Here is a 13901-nt window from a genome sequence, read left to right on the forward strand (position 1 = left end):
AATATTCCACCAAAAAATTCCAGAAAAATCAATTTTAGTCAGACATAAGTATATACTGCTATGATATGATACTGTGTTTAATAATGATTCGTTGGCTATGAGATTCGTCCACCCATACCCGCCAGTATGTAATCTATCCTCATACTTTGCACCCTGATATATGAGTATAGCTGTATTACGACAGTCCCCTATGGTTATAATGTGTATATTAGCTTTATGATCAGTTCTTGATGTGCTCAAGAAAGATAATGTTATGAAAATATTGCCTATGTTGTCTTTCTCCAAATGTCTATCAACTGGTGCATTTGATACTACCTGTAGGTTTACTAAATGAATAGGTAAAATTCCCTCTTGTACTAACCCCTGGTATCGATGCGATAGGGACAATCATCGTCATCATGGTCAGGAAAAATATTGTTGGTGGTCATTGTACCTGGATAGGAACGGCGCGAGGAAATTAGGCTTCTTTTGTTTCCTGGCTGCAATCTTGAATAGAGATCTAGGTGCTTGTTCTACTTGCAAATAAAAGCAACTTGTAAGAGAGTTTGACTTCTTAACAGGAAGGTTCACCCAATTGTTTATATCGCGCCCTCATGTCGATGTCTGATGTGCAAAGAAGTGCAATACAGTAATTCTACATGTAGCAATCAGGTAGTAGGCATTTGTATTAGAAACGGTACATACTCGTACATAACATTTTTCAACATTGCTTGCTTGCTTGCTTGCTTGCTTACTTTGCTTGCTTGCTTGCTTGCTTGCTTTGCTTTCTTTATAGTGCTCTGCCTTTTAAATAGACAGGTCCGCGGTTCCCGTCTACCACACTAAGCTACACTATTCTCCTATGAATTCAGCTCTGAGCTTTAACTCTATATACGACAACCTGTTCAGTTTATATGAAGAGCTTTGTTTCTTAACTCCTTACATCCACTTTTGGCTGAAATTAAGTTATTGACATGGCATTATAGTGTGGGTTGTTTGACCTTCATACCACTTTCCCTTCCGGAGATATGGTATATCCCGTTTGGGAAATCTTAGGGAATTTTCGGAAATCTGAACTTAGAATGAATATAAAATTTTAGGAAAATAATTTCTTAATGTATAATAGTAGCCTTGAATGTTCTTTAACTATTAAAACCAAACGGAACTGTTTTGGGTTCACTATGTTTGAAAAAAATCATTGTAACTAAGGAAAGCTTCGGAAATGCTCAAAAACATCATTTTCCCGGATTTAATTAAAAATTCATAATTAAAAAAGTAAATGAGATAATTCAATTTTTCTTTTTGATTTTGAAAGCATTAGTCAAGTTACATAAAGTAGTGCAAACAAATGGGCTCAAATTTGACTACAAAGGTGGTTTCTAGAAAAGGGGTAAATTTATTTTGTTGCATCCACAAAAGACGCGATATTAAATAAATAATAAAATAAATAGGAAGGCTTGAAAATTGTACCAAACCTATTAGTTTCTATTCATCAACACTTTATCCAAACCCAAATTTAATCAAATCGAACAAGTAATACTTGCACAATTAAAAAAACCCTGTTTTTCTCAAAAAGTCAAAAGTGGATGTAGGGGTTTTGAAACAAAGCTCTTCATATTGAGCATTCGCATTTTTTGTCTTCCTCTTCCTCTTTCTCTTCCATCCTTCCTTCTATCACATCTCTCATAACTGCAGGAGTTCTCAAGGTATTAACCACGTGACTATTAAGGTGGGGTTTTCCAACCACATATTAAAATATACATTTTCATTATACAAGATGTGACTGCTGATTCCGTAACCGCATGTATCAGACATATCTTCATGTGTTGAGCTTATTTGTTGCTTATACTAGTATAAACTTGTGAGACATGCCATGGTCATAGAAGAGAATATATAGGACATGTTCCGAATGGAATTTGAAGCTCCTTCTTGATTAAGTTCATCAGGACTGTAATATTCCATTAATTCATCATTTTCTTCTATACAAGTCCAATTGAAACACTTACTGTATGGGCCGTTTCAAGAGCTAAGGTCTGCTCTTTTCATCAGCCAGATGATGCACTGATCTGCTTGGGTTGCCAGTTGACTTCTTGTTGGTATTGATTGAAGTAACACTGTCATGAATGTGAAGCTTTTTGGAATTATCACAAAATACAGCAGTATTGTTTGTTGGATTGTTTGAGTGAAATTGTACAACTTCAAGTGCTGAAATTGAAGCTAAAAGAATCAAGTGACGATCACCTGTGTGTGGTGTGGGACGGGGTAAGAGTGTGGTGGGGTGGGGGATTTTGGGGTTGGGGTGGTGGGGGTTCTTCGAAATTTTTGTACGGAGATGTGCCACGCAGAATTTCGGATGCTGACTTTCTCTGTACCTACTTTTTGCTGTTATTGCCAAACATCAGTATATCAAATTCACAAAAACACCCAAATTTGCCCTAACTGGACCCGTTTAGGTGCACTTTTGATCAAATGCGCCCAATTGTGCGCAATGGTCTCCACTGAAACCCACCCATTGATATGTGGGATGAATGGATTTATATGTGATGTGGGCACTGTAGTACGAGACATAATTTGTGCCTTTAAAACCACACATAACAATTCACCGTGAGAAAATGGTGAGACAGTAACATGAGTGGGTGTAAATTTCACCTTGAGTACGATCGTGGATTTTTAAATGGTTTACTTTATTTTGATACACCCTGTACAAATACTTTGGAATATACGTCTAGCCATCTTCTTTTGTTCCATTATCCATTACTTACTATAAACGAATCCAATTTCACGCATTCCTACACCTCAATGGCAGCCATAGCTCACCTAAAATGTGAAATGATGTGGCCTTGGCGGGTATATTAAACTGCATTCCACCACCCGTGTTACACGTAGACAAAAGAATGATGAAAGTTTACAACGCAATACAATTCAACATCGATTTTTAAGCGGATTTAATCCACCCAATTCATGGGCTACTAGTAATAACACCAGTTTGGTGCAGACGGGACCCAGTAATGGCCGACTGAATTCTGACCATTGGCTCGTTGGATTCGTCTATACCTCAACAAGACACCGATTATTTCTGGTAATGGTCTGTTTCCCACCTTTTATATCTTATTGCTCTAAATCAAATTAGCAATTCAAAGGTAGGCATACGCGTGTCAGTATTTAGCAGATTAAATACAAAATGATCGGAAACACGCAAATTGATCCGAATAAAACTCCTCTCAGACACCTCGTCAACTATGTTACATAAATATAATCAAGTCTTGAAAAGGTGAACTCATTTGGGGTTTTAACTAGGTCAATCTGATTATGTAACAACAGAAATAGAATAAAAATACAACTATTAAAAGTCATACTTGGCATTATTAGCTTCCGAATCGTTCCATCGGTGTAAAACATGGGAATGTTACCATTTCAGATTTGGATAAGAAAGGGATAAAACTTTGTTATTTTTATCTCCTTTTTATTATGTCGAATTTATTCTGTTTTGTAACTTTCAAACCCTATTAGCAAATTTTAAGTTGAAATACTTTTACGACTTGATTTGCAAAGAGACACTAGTCCTGTGTTATATAAGATAATCACATAGTTACCTATGGGTATTGAAACGAGCTAAATCTCTAGACGGATAAAGTTATGCCCATGTTATCAGGCAAGCATTGTAGGCCGACTACTTTCAACAAAAGTACAGAGAGATTTTCACAGCTTTAAAGAATAATGTTATTATTTATTAATTTGTAGGCTCAGTGTGCTGCCATCGTAGAAAATATGGATGGAATCGAGACACTCACATGTGCAGAAATGTCAGTAGTTTATGAACTTTCTTTTTAAACGTTTTATTTTACTTGTATGCAATTAATATTTACAAAGATTTGTCATGCACATAATTGACACAAAACAAATAGATTTGTTGTTTGTTTCTAAAATTCCTCTGGTCAAAAACGGACTGCATATTAGGTAAAATAATGAATTATTGGGGACTTCCCGGTTTGTTGTTACTATATATTTTAATTACATGTAAACATGAGTTCCAGGCAGATTGATGAAAGTGTTGTTGTAAGCTGTTTAATGCAATTACAGTCTATGTGCCTTCTAAGAAAGCCACTTGCCAAGCAGTCCTATTTTGCATAGCTAATAATGTGCTATTAATTCAGCAATAAGAAGGAGAGATTTGGAGTACGCCAAAACCCCATCTTTCCCAAAAAGGAATGTGTGTTTTATCTTCTGTCGACTTGCTGAAGACTATGAAATAACACAATGGCAATGCAAGTGGAACATAGTGGATTAATGCTTGTACCTGAAGAGAAAGGAATTGTCATGTGTGCAAGACTTTTGTGCACGCTGGACATGTGTGAATCAGGATATGTATCAGTTGTCCAGAACATTGAGTGCAACAGAACTTTATCAACAACAAGAAGAAGACCAGCGGATAAGTGAACATAAATAATTGTAATTCATATATATGCATTCACGTGTATATGCAGAGCTTAGTTGCAAAAGCCCTTACATCCACTTTTTGACTTTTTTTTTAGAAAAACAGCTATTTTTAATTGTGCAATTATTACTTGTTCGATTTGATTCATTTTGGTTTTGGATAAAGTGTTGATGAATAGAAACTAAAGAATAGGTTTGGTACAATTGTCAAGCCTTCCTGTTTATTTTATTATTTCTTTTATATCACGCCTTTTGTGGATGTAAGGCCTTTTACAACTAAATAAATTGATCGCTTTTCTAGAAACCACCTTTACTTTATGCAACTTGACTAATGCTTTCAAAATCAAAAAGAACAATTGAAATATCTCATTTATTTTTGTAATTATGAATTTTTAAATAAAATTGTCAAAATGCCATATTTGAGTATTTTCGAAGCGACAACTTTTGTTAATTAAAATGATTTTTTCAAACATAGTGACCGAAAAACAGTTGCTTTTGGTTTTGATAGTTAAAAAACATTCAAGGCTACTAATACTATTATATATCCAAAAATAAAAACAAAACTATTTTTTATTCATTTTAAGTTCAGATTTCCGGAAATTCCCTAAGATTTCCCAAACGGGAAATTTACGACATCTCCGGAAGGGACGGTGGTATGAAAGTCAAAGAACAACCAACATGTGTATTTTTACCAACACTATAATGTCATGCCAATAAATCAATTTTAGCTAGTGGTAGATGTAAGGGCGTTTGATCTTAATATATGCGAGAATAGTGTCCAATGTACTATACTTTTCATTAAAGATTTGAATTTTGTTGACTTATATAAACATAATAAACAGTTGGGAAGTGATCTTGGGTAGATGTTTTTGGCATTAAGTCATGGCGACCGTAAAACACCGAAACCCCACGTTCCCCGTCCATATTACACAAACATACTACTTTCATATGAATGAATGAATGCGAAGATACGGGTAGCCATGTATGTGCATTATGTTATCCCATGCAGGTACCCCTCTGACGGGCCATTACAATAATGTTACGTACCGTAAAAACCTCAGTAACACGTACAGCCCTTAACATGCTTAAGAAGAAACGACGTGTAATCATGGTAATGGAACAACAATAGCACTAAAGCATCCTCTCTCACCTGGAATGGGATGGCTCTGAACAGAGATGTCCTAAACAAAAGTTGACATTTACAATATTAAGGTAGACGAGGTATTGTTGGTCGAATCAACCAAAAAGTCGATTTTCATTATCTAAATCAATATATTATTGAAAAATAACACTTTGATGTTTTGCAAAAGTTCTTTTCTACAAATCATATACTTTGAAAACTTGCTTGATTTATTGTCGGTAGTGAGTTATGTACGTTTTACAAAAGTGTTGTTGTTTCAGCCCTCTTTACAACATAACTCAAGAACCACAGGGCTTAGAAAAGTATATCTGTGATATGATCAATGCAATTTTTGTCAAAGCTCAATACCATTCGCAAGATGCTGTGAATTACCAAATCGCACCAGTTTAAAATAGTTGCTAACCGTAAAGTGATATTAACACTTTTGTTTGCCCAGCTGGCAGACGTGATTGTAAACGATGGAAATCGTACTGATTATCCTATTTTACTCAATGTTGTTATATTTACATCAAGTTCTGTATTTTCTTTCCAGGAAAACGGTTTTATTCTATTTTAACCTCGTAATAGTTTGTACCGTCGGTATCATGGTTATGTTAGCAGTTACGGCAAAACGTCAGGATGAATACACACATAAAATGAGTTGTAACTTGTACTTGATTCGGTAAGTTCGGATGTACTTCACGGACGTAAAAAATTTATTTTCACTGTCAATGACACCCAATTTTTAGTGGTCCCACACAGAATGACCCCCATTTTCTTGGAGCCCTCACTAAAAACACCATTTTTGTCGAAAAAATCAACAACGATATGTAGTGTCGGTCTCCGGTAGGCACAGCTATGTCACTTTCATATTCGAGTGCCCCCCCTGGCCCGTAATGCGTGATTATGGTTCTCGGCGGCCCTGTTAATTAACATCTCCAATGATGTTCACTATGTCTGCCATCATGGCTAAGTAAAGTGTTCATTTTGTTTAGGACATCTCTGTTCAGAGCCATTGCAATCCAGGTGAGAGAGGATGCTTTAACGCTATTGTTGTTTCATTACCATGATTACACGTCGTTTCTACTTACGGGCTGTACGTGTTGCTGAGGTTTATAACAGTACGTAACATTAATGTAATGACCCGTCAGAGGGGTACCTGCATGGGACAACATAATACACAAACATGACTACCCGTATCTTCGCATTCATTCATCGTGGGGTTTGTGTGTGTTACGGTCGCCACGACCTAATGCCAAAAACACTTTCCCAAGATCACTACAGAATGCACAACAAAACACACTGTTTGTATAAGTGTATAACATTATTTTCTTCTATTTTAACCTAATTTCATGTTCGTCTGTTTTGTCGTTATCTTAAAGTACAGGATTGGATGCACACAATAAAAGGGTTATAAACATCTCAAAAAAGTAACTAACCCCCCTTGAATAATGGCCATTATTAAAAAAAAGGGGCTATTGTATTACAAATCTGTAAAATGCGTTGGAAGCAGAATGTAGTGAGGTCCAGATTTGAAAGTTGCACTTACATACAAAAACACTCAGATATCATTACACAGATTTCCTTCCATTACACTGAATGCAAAATCAATAGAATTTACTGCAACTTTCACATCTTGGGCTACATTGATTTAAATGTACGCTGTGATGTCAATATTTAGTCAATTGCTACAAATGAGGTGTCAAAATGTGCAGAAATAAATTCTGCTTCCAACGCATTTTACAGATTTGTAATACAATCACTCGTTTTTGAATAATGGTCATTATTTAAGGGGAGTTAGTTACTTTTTTTGAGATGTTTACTTGATTTGACAAGATACGGGAGATGTATATTATAATGGTGTACTTCGGTGATCATTGGCGTAAAAATGGTGGTGGGAAAAGGTATTGCCTTATCAGTAGTGGCCTTTTATCGACTTATTCTGCGGAAAATCCCATCCAAAACTGATTTGCTTTTTTATGTCAGACATATAGGCACAGCCAAAATCTAGGAGATAACGCTAACGAAACTTCGGCCAGGCACAAGACCCAGTGAAGGAAGTCGCGGTATATAGATAGCTGATCGGGGCATTTTTACAGGACATATCCAACAATCGGAATTACTACCCTGGTCGGAACCGGCTGTAACGAGGTGTTTAATCATGGGTCATCTGCCCCGCCTTTTATATACCAGATGAGCCACTGGGAGAGCGGATTAGATTTTTTTTTGGTCCTGCGGGGTACTGTACCAAGGACCTCTCGTACCAAAGGAAAGGACCTTAGTGTGCAACGCTGCTCCCTAATTGATTCATCTCAGTGAATGCGAAGATATAGGTACCCATGTTTGTGTCTTTGTGTGTGGGACAATAATGAGAACTCCGACTGAATAGGGAGACGCCGCTTCAACATGTTCAATGTAAGGAAAATAGGAAAATCATCACGATTTCACGCCATTTACAATTAACCAATAATCACTAATATGCACCCAACCAATCGAATTGGCGTCTCCAAAAATGTTCATGATTTTTTGGTCAAAATTGAACAAAACCATCAAAATAATGCATTTCACCCAAAAATGTCATCAAGATATAAAGACAATTTTTTTTGTTAACAAATATTGAATACACATGTGACATGTATTCTCCATAGTAAATATGAAGTTCATACCATTATTACTTTTTAAAGTTATCTGTTTTAATAATTGGCATTTTTGATAAAGAAAGGAAATGATGCCCGAAAACTAGAGCAGGTAGACCGACGTGGCCTCTCTATTAAAAGTAAAACAATGTTTTTAAAAAAAAGGGTGCACACACAGGATCGCGTTAATTCTTTAGGCCGCTTTCATAGATTCACACGTCAAGACGGACAGATTATAGAATGAAAGGGGGGCACGGTGGCGCAGCGGTACGGGCTCTACCTCGCAATCGGAGGGTTGGGAGTTCGAACCCAGGGGGTAAGTCGAAAAGGGGGGAAAGTCGAAAAGGGGGAAACTATTTGAAAACGGGGAAAGTTAAAAGGGGGAAATATTTGAAAAAGGGGAAAGCATTTCGCAAAAAGGGGGAAAACTAAAAATTTGGGGATATGAATTATAAAAGGGGGAGTTTGGCGGAGATCAGACACCGTACTGTAGTGCCAGTTTTTACGCCCCTCCAGTGAATATACAGTTCGTTTTTACAACGTCATGTTATGTAATGTTTGTTCCTGTTATGTCATGTCATGTGCCTGCTCATACCATACCCACGTACCAGCTTGCCAAACATCATCAATCATGCTGATTGCCTCTGCAGTGGTTACCTCGACCTTACTGAGCTACTTACTTCAGCCACCACTCCATGTCAATCTTTCCAAGTCTTCTGTCTCAAAAACTACATTCTTGAATACTGGGATGCAGCCAAACCAGTGCAGTCTAATGTATCTTTCTAGGTCTTCTATACATGATTTAGGTAATTTGTATGTCATTAAATGTAAGAGTACACTTATATTGTCCATATACTAGCTTCATTTCAATGAGCAATGGCCAAATTCTCTTTAATTTCACAGAATAAGGTGGAGTCATCTGCTTACAGATATAGGGTGTTCTTGCATGCATTCATCTCCCAGATCATCAATAAAGACAGAGAACAGTAGCGGGCCAAGGATTGAGCCTTGTGGTACAGAGATGTATTAATTGAGGAGTGCCCAGATAGAACCAGTTTGATTGACCGCGGTTAGAAAGCTCTCAATCCAAGTCAGAAGCTTGCCAGAAGCTCCTTTGTCTTTCAGCTTGGAGCAAAGTCCTTTATTCCACACATTGTCAAATGCTCCTTTGATGTCCAAGGCAATTAGACACACTTCGTGACCTCTGTCTAGAGCATTGGACCATTGTTGAGAGTGGATGGTTAGGATGTGAGCTGTGCTATCATGAGATCTAAATCCAAACTGTCTGTCTGATATGAGATGGTTCTGCAAGAGGTACTTCTGGGGCTACTTCTGTACCACTGCCTCCATAACCTTGCTGATGTTGCTAAGAAGAGAGATGGGCGGTACATGGAAGGATTAGACAGCACAGCTCAAATAGGCGACTGAGAGGGTTTGCTAATCAGTGCTTTCTTTCAGGATTCTAGTGGCAATCTCATCTGGTCCATTAGCTTTATCAGGTCCTAATGGTCTCAATCGCTTGATCGCTATTGTTTTGAGCGCTAATAATTGTTTCTTTGTAGCCCTGCGGGGCAACCTTGAACAATATTGTCTTTGATCGCTATTGTCTTTGAGCGTTAATTGGTTCTTTGTAGCCCTGCGGGGCAACCTTTAACAATATTGTCTTTGAGCGCTATTGTTTTTTTAGTCAGAAGTATAAACGAGTACAAATAACGCAGGCAATGTAAATTTATATATGAGTGGGTCCGCTCCATCTGAAGGACGGAGTACATTCATTCATTTACCCACATTTTTATGTACCACGGGGAGAACGGCACTTAAAGCCATATTATAACATTTCTGTAAAAATAGATTAGTATTTATTATCCATAAAATGTTAGCTTTTACTGTCAGATATGTCCCCTTTTAATTTTGAGCCGAACAAGTGAGGTTAAGCATAGAAAATTGGAATTTACTACTAGCCCACATACATGTTACTCAAACGGTTGTAATACGGTACGATCCTATTCCTCGGGGTGTGTGTGTCTGTGTATTTTTATTCAATTCTCGGATTTTGACAAAACTACAGCACCTTAAGTCTTGATTTTTGTACATTACAATCGTGTGAAAACCAGAATTTAAAAATCTTTTTGAGGGCGTTCTCCTCAGCAAATGTTATAATATGTGACCGTCCACGGCGAATGAGCCGTAAATTCCTCCCCCGGACAATTTTGTTTTATTTCGTGTTTAAAAATAAACATCATAAACTTAAAATGGTATATCATTTGACTTCAAACGATATCCAGAAGCGGAGTTATGGTTAGTTAAACTTTGCGCCTTCAACAAAATTATAGCTTTTTTCGTTTCTATGTGTGTCTCTTTTTCAACATTGCCGGCAATAAATATCAAACAGTCATAATTGGCGGTCATTTCAAATCATCCCCAAGTCAACGAGGTTTAAGAAGTGTTCTCTCATTGTTAATTGTTGGTTATGCATACCTATACAAATAACCCACCACTTGAAAAGGATTTAGCAAAAGCAAACAAAGACCAGAGCTATTAAAAGTTCTATAGCCATCTAAGGTAGAAGCGTATTATCCACTTCAATAATAGGATTATTGATTGGTGTTGTGACTTTCAAAATAAGACGGATGTCGCGCCAGCTTAAGTGACCGATGAATACGACCTTCGTACACATTTTACACCATAACTCAGAATACAATTTAGGGAATTTACGGCTCGTTTGTGCTGCCGGGTCACATATGGCTTTAATCTACACAGATTCAGCTCAGACTTTCTTTTCCACCAAGTCAATAACTAACAAGCTGCCACCATTGTTTTAACGATGTTAAAGGTTTTTTTTTTACAATTTCTTTGCTTAATACACTACCAGATTCCCATTGCTGTCACCCCAGAGGTACACTGCTGGCCAGCTACTTTGTGGTTACTCTAGAGTACCAGTGCAACACCAATCCAGTATTCTAGAGTACCCACATAGGTACTCTATAGTACCAATGAAGTAGCTGCGCGGCAGTGTACCTCTGGAGGCGACAGTAATAAGAATTTGGTATTGTAGTATTGTTCCTGTTCAGTTTTAAAAAAATTTGAAACAAAATCTCTGTCTGGTATCAACTTAGGTAAAATGTAAAATAATACAAAACATATCTCAAACACCAACCCACTGTTCCACCTGCCGGCAGGCAGCCAGCCACCTGTTCGGACAAAGCACACATTGCTCAGCGCAAAATATTACCCTGAACATGACGAGCTTGTTTGATGAATCTATATACTTTACACCATCAGTAAATATTCCACCAAAAAAATTCCAGAAAAATCAATTTTTAGTCAGACATAAGTATATACTGCAATGATATGATACTGTGTTTAATAATGATTCGTTGGCTCCGTCCACCCATACCCGCCAGTATGTACTCTATCCTCATACTTTGCACCCTGATATATGAGTATAGCTGTATTACGACAGTCCCCTATGGTTATAATGTGTATATTAGCTTTATGATCAGTTCTTGATGTGCTCAAGAAAGATAATGTTATGAAAATATTGCCTATGTTGTCTTTTCTCCAAATGTCTATCAACTGGTGCATTTGATACTACCTGTAGGTTTACTAAATGAATAGGTAAAATTCCCTCTTGTACTAACCCCTGGTATCGATACGATAGGGACAATCATCGTCATCATGGTCATGAAAAATATTGTTGGTGGTCATTGTACCTGGATAGGAACGGCGCAAGGAAATTAGGCTTCTTTTGTTTCCTGGCCGCAATCTTGAATAGAGATCTAGGTGCTTGTTCTACTTGCAAATAAAAGCAACTTGCAAGAGAGTTTGACTTCTTAACAGGAAGGTTACCCCAATTGTTTATATTGCGCCCTCATGTCGATGTCTGATGTGCAAAGAAGTGCAATTCTGTAATACTACATGTAGCAATCAGGTATATAGTATGCATTTGTATTAGAAACGGTACATACTCGTACATAACATTTTTCAACATTGCTTGATTGCTAGCTTTGCTTGCTTGCTTGCTTGCTTGCTTTGCTTTCTTTATAGTGTTCTGCCTTTTAAATAGACAGGTCCGCGGTTCCCGTCTACCACACTAACTTATACACTATTCTCCTATGAATACAGCTCTTAGCTTTAACTCTACATACGAAAAACCTGTTCAGTTCATTATATTGAGCATTCCTATTTTTTTTGTCTTCCTCTTTCTCTTCCATCCTTCCTTCTACTGCTTCTATCACATCTCTCATAACTGCAGGAGTCCTCAAGGTCATTAGGAAACGAATTTGGAGAAAACCTTCTGTTAATAAAGTACTATGCTGAGCCACCAGCCTGGGTGGCTCACGCTCCAGTAATTTCAGATGATTGAGCTCAGTAATACATCAAAGAATGTCTTCCAATTCATGAAAACAAATAGATAATCAGCTTATCGGATTAAAAGCTTAGAGGGAAGGTCTTGCTGCTCAGCGAGTGTTTGTAATTATCAGAAGGTTTTCTCCAAATTCATTCTCTAATATTGTATTAACCACGTGACTATTAAGGTGGGGTTTTCCAACCACATTATATTGAAATATACATTTTCATTATACAAGATGTAACTGCTGATTCCGTAACCGCATGTATCAGATATATCTTTTTATATGTGTTGAGCTTATTTGTTGCTTATAGTATACACTTGTATATGCCATGGTCATAGAAGAGAATATATAGGACATGTTCCGATTGGAATTTGAATTACAGAAGTATTCTTTGATGGATGACCTTGAGTGAAATTGTATTGTACAACTTCAAGTGCTGAAACTGAAGCTAAAAGAATCAATTGACGATCACCGGTGGGACGGGGTATGGGAGTGGTGGGGTGTGGGTGGGGGATTTTGGGGGTGGGGTGGTGGGGGTTCTTCGAAATTTTTGTACGGAGATGTGCCACGCAGAATTTCGGATGCTGACTTTCTCTATACCTACTTTTTGCTGTTATTGCCAAACATCAGTATACCAAATTTTCACAAAAACACCCAAATTTGCCCTAACTGGACCCGTTTAGGTGCACTTTTGATCAAATGCGCCCAATTGTGCGCATTGGTCTCCACTGAAAAGCCACCCATCGATATGTGGGATGAATGGATTTATATGTCATGTGGGCACTGTAGTACGAGACTTAATTTGTGACTTTAAAGCCACACATAACAATTTACTGTGAGAAAATGGTGAGACAGTAACATGAGTGGGTGTAAATTTCACCTTGAGTACGATCATGGATTTTTAAATGGTTTACTTTATTTTGATACACCCTGTACAAATACTTTGGAATATACGTCTAGCCATCTTCTTTTGTTCCAATATCCATACTTACTATAAACGAATCCAATTTCACCTACACCTCAATGGCAGCCATAGCTGGGTCCCCCCTTAGGTATATCTCACCTAAAATGTGAAATGATGTGGCCTTGGCGGGTATATTAAACTGGATTCCATCACCCGTGTTACACGTAGACAAAAGAATGATGAATGTTTACAACACAATACAATTCATCATCGATTTTTAAGCGGATTTAATCCACCCAATTCAAGGGCAGTAATAACACCAGTTTGGTGCAGACGGGACCCAGTAATGGCCGACTGAATTCTGACCGTGCTAAGCTCGTTGGATTCGTCTATAGCAATTCAAAGGTAGGCCTATGTGTGTCAGTATCTAGCGGATTAAATACAAAATGATCGGAAACACGCAAATTGATCCG

The sequence above is a fragment of the Amphiura filiformis genome, chromosome 6 (genome assembly GCF_039555335.1).
Source record: "Amphiura filiformis chromosome 6, Afil_fr2py, whole genome shotgun sequence".
NCBI classification, from domain to species: domain Eukaryota; kingdom Metazoa; phylum Echinodermata; class Ophiuroidea; order Amphilepidida; family Amphiuridae; genus Amphiura; species Amphiura filiformis.